The sequence below is a fragment of the Hippopotamus amphibius genome, chromosome 4, assembly GCF_030028045.1.
Source record: "Hippopotamus amphibius kiboko isolate mHipAmp2 chromosome 4, mHipAmp2.hap2, whole genome shotgun sequence".
In the NCBI taxonomy this organism is placed as follows: Eukaryota; Metazoa; Chordata; class Mammalia; order Artiodactyla; family Hippopotamidae; genus Hippopotamus; species Hippopotamus amphibius.
Genome location: NC_080189.1, coordinates 101,225,145 through 101,237,700, shown reverse-complemented (window position 1 = coordinate 101,237,700; position 12,556 = coordinate 101,225,145).

Here is a 12,556-nt window from a genome sequence, read left to right as displayed (position 1 = left end):
AGTGCACTGATGTGACCTGAATGGTAAGGAAGTCCAGAAGGGAGGGGATATGTGTGTGTGTATGTGTGTATGTGTGTGTGTATATATATATATGTACATGGCTGATTCATTTTGCTGTGCAGTAGAAACTAATACAATGTTGTAACACAACTATACTCCAATAAAAATTAATTTAAAAAAAGATACCTTCACATAGTTTTAAAAATAAAAGAGGTTTTGACTAAAAATGAAGAGGTGAATTGGGGAGTGAATCTAACAGAATGTCTAGAACTGTAATAAATGGGTAAATAACATGTGAGATAAGCTTGGAGACAGTGCTACTAAATTGGAAGATAGATTTGAAGAAACTACTTAGAAGGCAGCCCAAAGACAAAGAAATGGAAATATAAACTAGAGGTTAAAAGATACAGGTGAAAACATGAAGAGTTCCAACATACTTCTGATTAGATTAAAAAGGAGATAGTAGAGATAGTAGGCAGGGGTGTGGTAATATTCTGAGAGATAATAGGTGAGAATTTTCAAGAATTAGCAAATAAACAAAATCTCCCAGATTTAGGAAGACTAATGAACCTCAAGTTAGACACACAGAAAGAACAAAGTAAAGCTGTAGAACAGGAAAGGCAAAGAAAGGAATGTAAAACAATCAACAAAACAGAGATTTCCTACAAGAGAATGTTAACGAGACCAACACGGGGCTTACCAACAAATCAATGGAAGCCATAGGGGAGGGAATAATATTCCCCAAATTCCTGGAGCTCATGGATGCAGGCTGGCCCTTGTTCAGTAAAACCTCCTAAAATGTTTTGCACAAGTGCATCAGGAAACACCTGTTAGAGTGTCTAGTGCAGGGTGGATATAAGCTTGATACTGTATCCTTGCAAATACACTGAAGAAACATGAGAACAGCTAAATGTGAAAACAAAGGTGAATAGTCAAATAAAAGATAAGATTCATGATAAAAGGTGACTCCAGAGGATACTCTAGAAAGGAACACTTTAGTCAGAGTCTTTACTACTGAAGTTACTGCCAAACCGACAGTTTTGGTGATTTTGTTACAGAAAGAAGCATTTGTTAGCATGACTGTGTGATAAGACTTGGACATACCCTAGGATTGCAGGTTTGATCTTTGTTATATGATTCTTTTATGCCAATTTTATAGTCAAATGAATATAGTTAGCAATGTATAATTTTATAAATAGAAATTCTGTTGATTTCCTATCAATTGTATAGTATGTAATATTTACTCACATCTACTATTTCACTTTGAACTACCTAGACCCCAAACCACCGCTTCTCCCAAGAGCTATCCAGTATTTGTGTTTCTGATCTTGCTTTTTGACAAGTGATCAATCCTGTATATAAGGCCTTCCCTAACCATCCAATTTAAATTACCACTTTCTATTTTACTCTTTTATAACACCTTGCACATTTCTTTATAATAACAAAATATTTCTAATTCCTCCTGTCCCAAGTATTATTCATTTTCTTTACAATAAACTTCAATCATTGAGTACATTAGTGCTGCTGTTATTTTGAATAAACTGTTATCTGTTAGATGAATTAGAAATAAGAAAAATAAAAGTCTTTACCTTCACTAATTTCTTCTCTCTCTTCCTTTATATAGATCCAAGTTTCTGAAGTATATCATTTTCCTTCCCTCTGAAGAACTTTTAATGTTTCTTGTAAGGTAGGTCTACTGGCAACAAATTTCTTCAATTTTTGTTCTTCTGAGAAAGTCTTTGTTTTCTCTTCACTTTTGAAGGATATATTTGCAAGGCACAAAATTCTAGGTTACTGGGCTTTTTCCTCTCAACACTTTTAATATTTCATTCTACTCGTTTCTTGCTTGTACAGTTTCTGACGAGAAGTCTGATGTAACTCTTATCTTTCCTCCTCTATAGTGAGATGGTTTTTCCATCTTCTTTCAAAATTTTTTCTTTACCTTGGACTTCCTGCAGTTTGAATATGATATACCTAGGTATAGAATTCTTTGGCATTATCCTGTTCTGTGCTCTCTGAGCTTTGTGGATTTGTGGTTTGGTGTCAAACATTAATTTGGGAAATTCTCAGTCACTACTATTTTAAATATTTCTTCTGTTCCTCTTGCTCTTTCTCCTTCTGGTATTTCTGTTATGTTTATGCTACACCTTTTGTCATTGTCACACAGTTCATGGATATTCTATTCCTTTTTTTCAGCATTTTTTCTCTTAGCCTCTCAACTTTGGAAGTTTCTATTGACATACCCTCTAGCTCGAAGATTCTTTCCTCCGCCACATCCAGTCTCGCAATGAGCCCATCAAAAGCATTGTTAGTTTCCAATACAGTGCTTTTAATTTCTAGCATTTCTTCATGGTTCTTTCTTAGGATTTCCATCTCTCTGCTCACCAATGTGAGCATCTGTTTTTGCATGCTGTCTACTTTATCCACAAGAGCCCTTATCATATTGATCCTGTTTTTTTTGTATTATCAGTCTTATAATTACAACATCCCTGACATATCTGAGTCTGGTTCTGGTGCTTGTTCTGTCTCTTCAAACTGTAATTTTTGCCTTTTAGTGTGCCTTGTAATTTTTTGTTGAAAGCCAGACATGATTCCAACAAAAAATTACCTGGTGCTGTTTTCTGCAGAGGTTTCTTTTCATGGGATTCTGCACTTGCAAGTTGTCATTTTCTATATCTGCTTGTCTGTCTCTAATTTGAGGGACTGTAGTTTATCCTTTGATCTCACTTCTCTGATATATTTTAAAAGAGTTCTTTATTTTTAACTCATCTAGCTTTTCACTTTTTATTAGGATGGAGAGACAACTTACAAGCTCTTGACATACAAGACCAAAACCCAGGACCACACAACCTTTGATGTAACGCAGCTTATAAACAGTTCTTTTTGTGACCTTATTTGTTATTAATTTCTTATGAAACTTGAAACAACAAAACCTTTGATTCTTACACTCGGTAACTTATCTCTAGTATAAATCTCAGCTCCTATTACATAGTAGGAAATCTCAGTATTTCAAATGTAAGGGAAAAAATTGGATTTTAGTAGTTAGTGCCTCTAGCAGATAATATGCTACTACTTTTTTGGTGATTATTTTTGCTTGAAAATTCTCTGTTTCGCTGCAACTTTTAAATACTACTAACTAAAACCTAGTATGTTTCATTTGTGCCTAGATACACTTTCATTACTGGTTTATACTCATGTGGATAATATAGTGAAGTAGTTTTTGAGATGCATGTGCAGAAACTACTCTCATAGATGATGTTTACTTGTAACAGACCAGGCAATGTGCTGTGATCATTGCCTCAAGGTTTACAGTGGGTTTGACTCCTATTAACATTAATGAGAATCTCTTGGCTGCCTCTGTGCATAAAGTACTAGAATCTTCTCCCCAGGCTATGTCCCCTTTGGGTTTGTATGGCTAATATATGTCATTAAGCTATAATGGTAAACATAACTACTTGGAAATTGCATTTCACCTTTTCCACCTGCAGATCTCAAATCAAATTGCAAACAATTAATTGTGCTTATAACACTTCTGCAAGGTACTTTTGAAAAGCAATATACAAAGATAGCCTGTACCATTTCTGAAGTGCAGTTTTGACTGAGGAAACGTGTCAGTCCTTACAATAGCAATGCTTACAAATCCATAATATACAATCATAGAAAATAAATATGGTCTCCCATATAATTGGACAAATAAATTGGCAGATCTATTTAACTCTTAAAAACTCTTCCAGGACACAAGACTTGATAACTGCAGGGTAATCTAAAGTATTCAAACATAGTTTGGATTTCATTTTCATGATCTGTCATCAGCAGGCTCACTTTTCCTAAATAAGTGAAGAAATAATATTTTTATAACATGAAAATACTATCTCCTCATCTCCCCTGGCTCTGGTGAGGTCTATAGGACCCTGGTAGTGCAGGGAAGACAGAGGAGATACCTGGGTGGCTTGAACTTGGCACAGGAAAATGGCAGAGGTAATAGCTGGAGAGAAGCCCCTGGGCCTGGGGGCCAGTGTTTAACAGGATGTGGGCAAATGAAACCTGATTTGCATGCATGGAAGCAGAGAACACGTTTCCAGTGGTGTCTGCCCAGCACTGGTCCAAGCAGTGGGAACACAAGAGCAATACAAAGGCCTCTGTTGTCATGACCCTCACATTCTAGTGCAAAGAGACAGTGAGAGAGAGAACAGATGGGCAGATGAGCAGTCCTCACTTTCTGGTCTTAGGACCCCCTGATGCTCTTAACAATTGAGAACCCCCAAAGCTTTTGTTTATGTGAGCTATATTCAGTGATATTTACTATATTCAAATTAACACCGACATTTTTTTAAAATACTTATTTGTAAATAATAATATTAAAACTGTTACATGTTAACTTAGAAAATGGTTTTTAATGAAAAGTAACTATTTTCCAAAGCAAAAACAATGAAGAGAGTGGCATTGTTTTATATTTCTACGAATATCTGTGACATCTGTTTTGATAGAACATAGCTAGATTCTCATATCTATGTCTGCAGTAAATGCTGAGAATATGATTTTTTTGGAGGAAGTACATGAAGAAAATCTACCTTGGAAAGACAGGACTGCATTAATAGATAGTCTTTTTTGATACCTCACTAAAGCTCTGCAAAAGGTAGCTTCATAAAGATTTATTGCAATGTAGAGTATGAAGACATACTGATGAAATTTCCATAGACTAACATCCTTTATCTATCTTGGTCTTTGCATGAATATTTTACCTATTCGTGATTCTGCAAAATAGTACATTGATCATTCAGAAAACCATTCATGGATTTATGCAGGTCTTTCAAATTTTGACACATTTAATTACTCTTTCTCTCATATATATATATATATATATATATATATATATATATATATTCACATTTGTTAAGACCACCCTAAATACACTTGAAAAGACTTTTAAGTATTGGGAAGCTGTCAATGGCAACAAATACAATATTCCAAAATTCTATTTTTCACCTCCAAGCTTTAATTTTATTTTTGGCAATAAAATACTGTCAGTTGTGTGACAGGCTATGTTCATTTTCAAAAAAATATTGTCTTCAGTCATTTTTTTCAAATAAAGATGGTTCTATATGAAAAGGTGTCTAGTCCAGTTCACAACTCAAACAATTTCACAAAGGCTTTTCCTTAAGAACTCCATCATCCTCTGGTAAACCACTGTCTCAGTCGGGTTACTGCAACAAAAGTACCATAACAAGACAAGATCTAGGTGATGTCAGATTTCTGTCTGAGAGGTGCCTGCTTCCTCGTTTGTAGACATGCTTTCCTGGGGGGTCCTCACTGGTGGACGGGATGGGCTAGCTCTCTGGGGCTCTTTTGGAAGACACTAATCCTCCCAAAAGTCCCACCTCCTAATACTGACACCTTAGGGGTTAGGGTTTCAACATACAAATTTGGAGGAGACACAAACTTTCAGACCATAGTAGCCTCAAACACACAATGTAGATCCCGCATTTCATCACATGGTGTATTAAAAAAGCATCTATTAAAGGCTCAAGTGTAGTAAAATTAACTTTTTTTCTGCTTCATCAAGAGACATTTTGAGTGAAACTCAAATACCTTTTTACTAGAAAAGTATGGAATGAAGAATTCAATGATACAATTTGTCCCCACTGCTTTAATTTATACTGTGAGCAACAGTTTTATCTACAATGGCTTTTGCACCATCAGTGCAAATACAATACATTTACATTTACAGATAATATTTAGTATTATTATAAAAATATTTTTTTACCTCATTAACTGACTGATTGGGTCATGGTGGTTGCACAGACTATACTTAGGGAATCACCGAAGGAAACAAACAAATTACCTTACAGATAACATAAGGGCTATAGTGGTAATAAAATATATGGTGGGGATGATTGATGATTGCTCTCTATTAATTTTATTTAGTACCTTTTGCCTTCTGTAAAGTTGACATTTTAGACCTAACCCAGCAACACAAAATCTGTCACAGCAGTGCTAAGTATGTAAGCCCCGAAGTCAGCAATGACACTATTTGTTCAATGAAAGGAAAGGAGTCAGAGTGACTGGAACTTAGTAAGAGGAGAGGAGAATGGTGCAGGTGGAGGAGTAGGCAGGGGTGAGGGAGTGCAGGGTTCAAAAGCCCTGATAACTAATTTGAATTATATCTTACTGTCATAGGTGCTATTAGAGGATTTTTAAAAGAGGAGAAAATAAACTAATGTATGATTTTAAAAGAGTACTTTATGTACCATGGCTTATAGAGAGGAAAGTAGAAATGGTGAGCGCAGCTGTAGCATAAAAGGTGAAAACTCAAGCATGGCAGGATTTTAGATGCAAAGAGGTACACACATCCGAGATACGTTAGTGCATCATGCTTCTAGGAGGTGTATGTGGATAGGACCTGGGAGGTGAAAGCAAAAGAAAGGCTGAGTCCTAGGAAATTCGTGGAGTTTGGTGCTGTTGATTAAAATTTAGGAAAATGGACGAGAACGAGGTTTGGTGGGTGCTGGGGAAAGTTGTTGAAGTACATGCTTGGGGGAAACCAAGGGGTCTGTTTGAAGCAGGTGCTAGGACTTGGAAAGATGGCTAAATGTGTATAGCTGGCATTCAGATGGTATTGATATTTAAAGTCATGGACTGGAAGGAATCATGTAGGGAGAGAGTATGTGTACGTCAGGAGAAGAGGACCCAGGACTCAGCCCTGAGCCTGGCAACATTTGGATGGATTTTTGTGTATTGTAACTTTCTTCATTATGAATATCCTGTTGACCCAGCATTATTTACTGACAAAATGGCCCTTTCCCAATGATCTGCACTGTCATCCTTACCATAAACATATATACTTGTCAGGAAAATTATGTATTTACAATATTGAGTATTCCAAATGTAAACATGGTATATCCCTCCACTAATTTAAGCCTTTTTAAAATTCTCTCAATATGCTTTTATAGTTTTATGCTTGGAGGCTCTTATAAATCTATTAAGTTATTGCTGAGTATTTGAGTTTCTGATGTTACAGTAAAAGATAGTTTTTTAAATTTTATTTCCCATTTGTTGCAAGGTATACAAATAGGTTATTTTTTGTATGTTGACCTTTAAGTCCACAAATTTGTTATTAAACTCGCTTATTAAGCTTCATAATACATCCAATAATTATTTTTGGATTTCTATTTATACAATCATATCATCTGTGAAAAATGACTTTTGTATTTCTTCCTTTCCAATCATCATATGTTTTGTTTTATTGCAATGGTTAGGAACCTAGTACTATAACGTCTATTTTCTGCTTGCTTCAATCCCTTAAATTTTTTTTAAACTATATACAATTTTTTATTTCACACTAAATTGACATCTAGAATTTATCATCATAAGTTTAGTTACAAAAGATGTGATTCCCATCATATGAGAACATTCTCATTTAAAAATTAAACTATTTTTACTTGTCTTTTAAGTGTATTGAATGTTATCTATTATAGCACTTTAATATCTTGAATCTTGTATTAAAAATGTACTCTTCAGTGGTCAATAATCATTTCACATCATTCCTTCTTCTACTTATACCCATATTTCTATTTCATTTTCTCACAAAGTTTTATTTTTATGAAATATAATGTTTTTATTTTGAAAATCTCATATTGGTTTTCCTATAGCATTATGAAACTAGATTACATTTATTAATCTTTATGATTTAAAAAATTTTTCACAGGACTTCCCTGGTGGTCCAGTGGTAAGGAATCCACCTTCCAATGCAGGGGACGTGGGTTGGATCCCTGGATGCAGAACTAAGATTCCACATGCCCCTAGGCAACTAAGCCTGCACACCACAAATACTGAGCTCCTGCGCCTCAACTGAAGAGCCCACGTGCTGCAAACTACACAGTCCCCAAGCTCTGGAGCCCATACGCCACAATTAGAGAGAGAAAAAACCCTCATGCCACAATTAGAGAGAAGCCTGCGAGCCACAACTGGAGAGAAGCCCGGGCAAGGCAACAAAGACCCGACGCAGCCAAAAAAATAAAAAATAAAGAAAATAAAGAAATATTTTTTTAAAAATGTCCCATGGTCATAAGGCAATAGAATGCTCTCTTCAGTTTTTATTACAATTATTATTAGTATACAATTAATAAAATAAAATAAATATAATTACAAATTTTTATGAGACAGAGATAGGATTATGCCATTAGTAAATGCTGAACCTTGAAAGGTGTATTAAAGACTTACCTCAAGACACTAGGACATAATTAACAGTTGGAAAGAAGGAGAGAAAATTTAAAGTATAAGGAAGATAGAAGTGCAATGTCAACAGACTTTTTTTTTTTTTTCAAGACATTTGGGAATATTCATGGAAATACTACAGTATTCCTTAGATTTCAAATTTTAAAACTCTGGCATAGAGAGAACAAGAGCAGAGCCCTGACAGCCATTCAGAGTTAGGAAGAGGTGGTCTTCCAAGCAAACAAAAAAGCACAGGGGAAAAGATACCCAGAAAAACTCAGGGGAATGGCCTTTAAATAAGAAAACTAGAAATGGAGTAAAGAGTAAATGATACCAAAACAAAAAACAAAAACTTAAGAATAATGACTAGAGGAGAGAAAAAGATGGTGGCAAAGTAGAGGGACATGGAATGCATCCCTCTCCATAGATGCATTGGGAATGCACTGAAGGACACAATAATTCACATAGAGAACCAGCTGAACACCAGCAGACAGCCTCGGACACCAGAAAGGACCTCAAGGATCCCGACATAACCGGGAGGGAGGCATCTACGATGACTCAAAGAGGGTGAAGCGGCGGAGCTGTGGCAGACGGGAGGGAGTGAGAAACATACAGAGGGTCTGCACCGCAGCTCAGCGTTCCCGGACCGAGATGTAGATTCACAGCTGAACAGAGGGTCTGGGAGTGGGAGCGAGGGACCTGGAGAGCTGGTTCAGGGTGAAGAAAATTGTTGCCAGTAAGGTGATGGAAGGAGAGGACAGGAGGGAAGAGGTCCACGGCGAGGAGTGCCTGCCCCTGAGAGCTGCAGGGCCAAGATGGCGGCTGGAGGCTGCAGGCTCACGGGAGGGGGGGAGGAGCCGTGCGCATAGCCTCTCTCTCTCTTTCGGAGCCTCTGTAACAGGCAGTGGAGAGATGCCCTGTGGGTCACCTGAGGCACTCAGGGATAACAAGTACCTTCAGGCATTTGGGCGGGGCTAGATTAAAACCCCTTGGAACACCGGCAGCAGCGAGGCTGCAGAGAAAAAAAAACCTGAGAGAGGCCCAACTCTGAGACTTTCTGTTTACACCTGAGCCACCTGCATCCCTCTGCAACAGGCACCTCCAAGCCCAACTGAAACAACAGTGCGCCACTGCTCACTCACTCCCAGGGAAAGGATCCACTATTGTACCCTCTCCCTTCCCACACACAGAACAATAAAGGTAGCTCTGCTGGTCACAGAATAATGCAAAAAAACCTAAGGCAAGTAGAATGACACTTACAGCTGAGACTCTAAGGAAACAGAAATATTAGTATCTCCTATTGAAATGGTCCATTCTGGGATCAGTTCTGGATTTTTTTCTTCTTTTTTTTTTTTTCCTTTATTAATTACGATCTTAGCCATAAGGGATCTACAAGTTTTATAACCTAATTTTTTAATGCCATTTTTATTCTATTTTTTTTTGCCTTTTTATATACTTCTATTTCTAGCTAAGTTTTTGGTAGTATGGACAATATATCTCTCATACATTCCTTTCATCCCTATCTTTTATACATTTCTATTCCTTTCTTTTTATTTGCATATTTCCAATCACACTATGCTCTTCTGTTCCCCTTTCTTCCAGCCATTTTTAGTTTATTTTATCTTCACATACTTATAAGCAACACTATCGATCTGCTCAGACTCCTTGCTGTATTCTCCAGATAACGCACCTCCTTGGTATTTAATATTAGGTTTTTGTCTTTATCTTAGTTCTTAGTATAATTGTCTAATTTCATTCTGAGAATCTCCATTCTGTCTGGTGGTATTCTAGCTCTTTTCTATATTTGATTCTAGCTTACAAAATCTCCCTGGATTAATGTTTGTATGTGTAAGGTGTCATTTGTTTGTTTGTTTGCTTTTGCTTTTCTCTCTGATTTGTTCTGTTTCAGTTGCAAATTCTGTTGGGTTTCTCTTTGAATATCTGATAGCATACTGGGGTTCTGTCAGGTCTTTCTAGAGCCTTATGTCCTAATGGATTCAGTAATTGTATGTCTTATACATGTATGTTTCCTAGACTTAATATTTGTTTAACCCAACACTTGGACATTAGTCTGAGGCTTGGACAGTCGTCTATAAACACCTCTATCGCCAGGAAAAGCAACCCCAAAAGTTTGGACAACCATGAGGAAACAAAGAAACACCATGCAGGCAAAGGAGCAGGAAAAAAACCCACAAGACCAAACACAAGAGGAGGAAATAGCAAAAATGCCTGCAAAAGAATTCAGAGTAATGATAGTAAAAATGATACAAAATCTTGATAACAAAATAGAGAAAGTACAAGAAACAGTTCATAAGAACTCAGAATAACAAACAACAATGGATAACAAAATAACTGAAATTAAAAATACTCTAGATGCTATAACCAGCACAATGACTGAGGCAGAAGAATGAATAAGTGAGTTGGAAGATAGAATGGGGGAAATAACTGCCACAGAGCAGGAAAAAGAGAAAAGAATAAAATGAACAGAAGACAATCTCAGAGACCTCAGACATAATATTAAGCGAACCAACATTCGAATTATAGGCATCCCAGAAGAAGAAGAAAACAAGAAAGGGTCTGAGAAAATATTTGAAGAGGTTATAGTGGAAAACTTCCCCAACATGGGAAGGGAAATAATTAGCCAAGTCTAAGAAGCACAGAGAGTCCCATACAGAATAAACCCAAAGAGAAATACACCAAGGCACATATTAATCAAACTAATGACAATTAAACACAAAGAAAAAATATTAAAAGCAGCAAGAGAAAAGCAACAAACAACATATAAGGGAAAACCCATAAGGATAACAGCTGACCTTTCTGCAGAAACTCTGCAGGCCAGAAGGCAATGGCAGGATATATTGAAAGTCCTGAAAGAGAGAAACCTACAGCCAAGAATACTCTACCCAGCAAGAATCTCATTCAGATTGACGGAGAAATCAAAAGCTTTCCACACAAGCAAAAGTTAAGAGAATTCAGCACCACCAAACCAGCCTTACAACAAGTGCTAAAGGAACTTCTCTAAGTAGGAAACACAAGAAAAGGAAAACACCTACAAATACAAACCCAAAACAATTAAGAAAATGGTAATTGGAACACACATGTCAATAATCACCTTAAATGTAAATGGATTAAATGCTCCAACCAAAAGACACAGACTGGCTGAATGGGTACAAAAACAAGACCCTTCTCTATGCTGCCTACAAGAAACCCACTTCAGACCAAGGGATACATATAGACTGAATGTAAAGCGATGGAAAAAGATATTCCATGCAAATGGAACTCAAAAGAAAGCTGGAGTAGCAATACTCATATCAGACCAATTAGACTTTAAAGTAAAGACTATTACAAGAGACAAGGAAGGACATTGCATAATGATCAAGGGATCCATTCAAGAAGAACATATCACAATGGTAAATATCTATGCCCTCAACATAGGAGCACCTCAATACATAAGGCAAAAGCTAACAGCTATAAAAGGGGACATTGACAGCAACACAATAGTAGTGGGAGACTTGAACACCCCACTTACATCAATGGACAGATCATCCAAACAGAAAATAAATAAAGACACACAAGCTTTAAATGACACATTAGACCATCTCGACTTAATTGATATTTATAGGACACTCCATCCAAAAATGACAGAATACACTTGTTTCTCAAGTGCCCATGGAACATTTTTCAGGATAGATCACATCTTGGGCCACAAATCAAACCTCAGCGAATTCAAGAAAATTGAAATCATATCAAGCATCTTCTCAGACCACAACACCATGAGACCAGATATCAATTACAGGAAAAAAACTGCAAAAAATACAAACACATGGAGGCTAAACAATTCACTATTAACAACCAAGAAATCACTAAAGAAATCAAAGAGGAAATCAAAAAATATCTAGAAACAAATGACAATGAAAACACAACAACCCAAAACCTCTGGGACGCAGCAAAAGCAGTTCTAAGAGGAAAGTTTATAGCAATACAGTCCTACCTTAAGAAACAAGAAAATTATCAACTAAACAACCTAACCTTACACTTAAAGCAATTAGAAAAAGAACAAAGAAACCCCAAAGTGAGCAGAAGGAAAGAAATCATAAAGATCAGAGCAGAAATAAATGAAAAAGAAAGGAAGGAAGCAATAGCAAAAATTAATAAAACTAAAAGCTGGTTCTTTGAGAAGATTAACAAAATTGATAAACTATTAGCGAGACTCAGCAAGAAAAAAAGGGAGAAGATGCAAATCAACAGAATTAGAAATGAAAAAGGAGAAGTAACAACGGACACCTCAGAAATACAAAAGATCATGAGAGACTACTACAAGTAACTATATGCCAATACATAG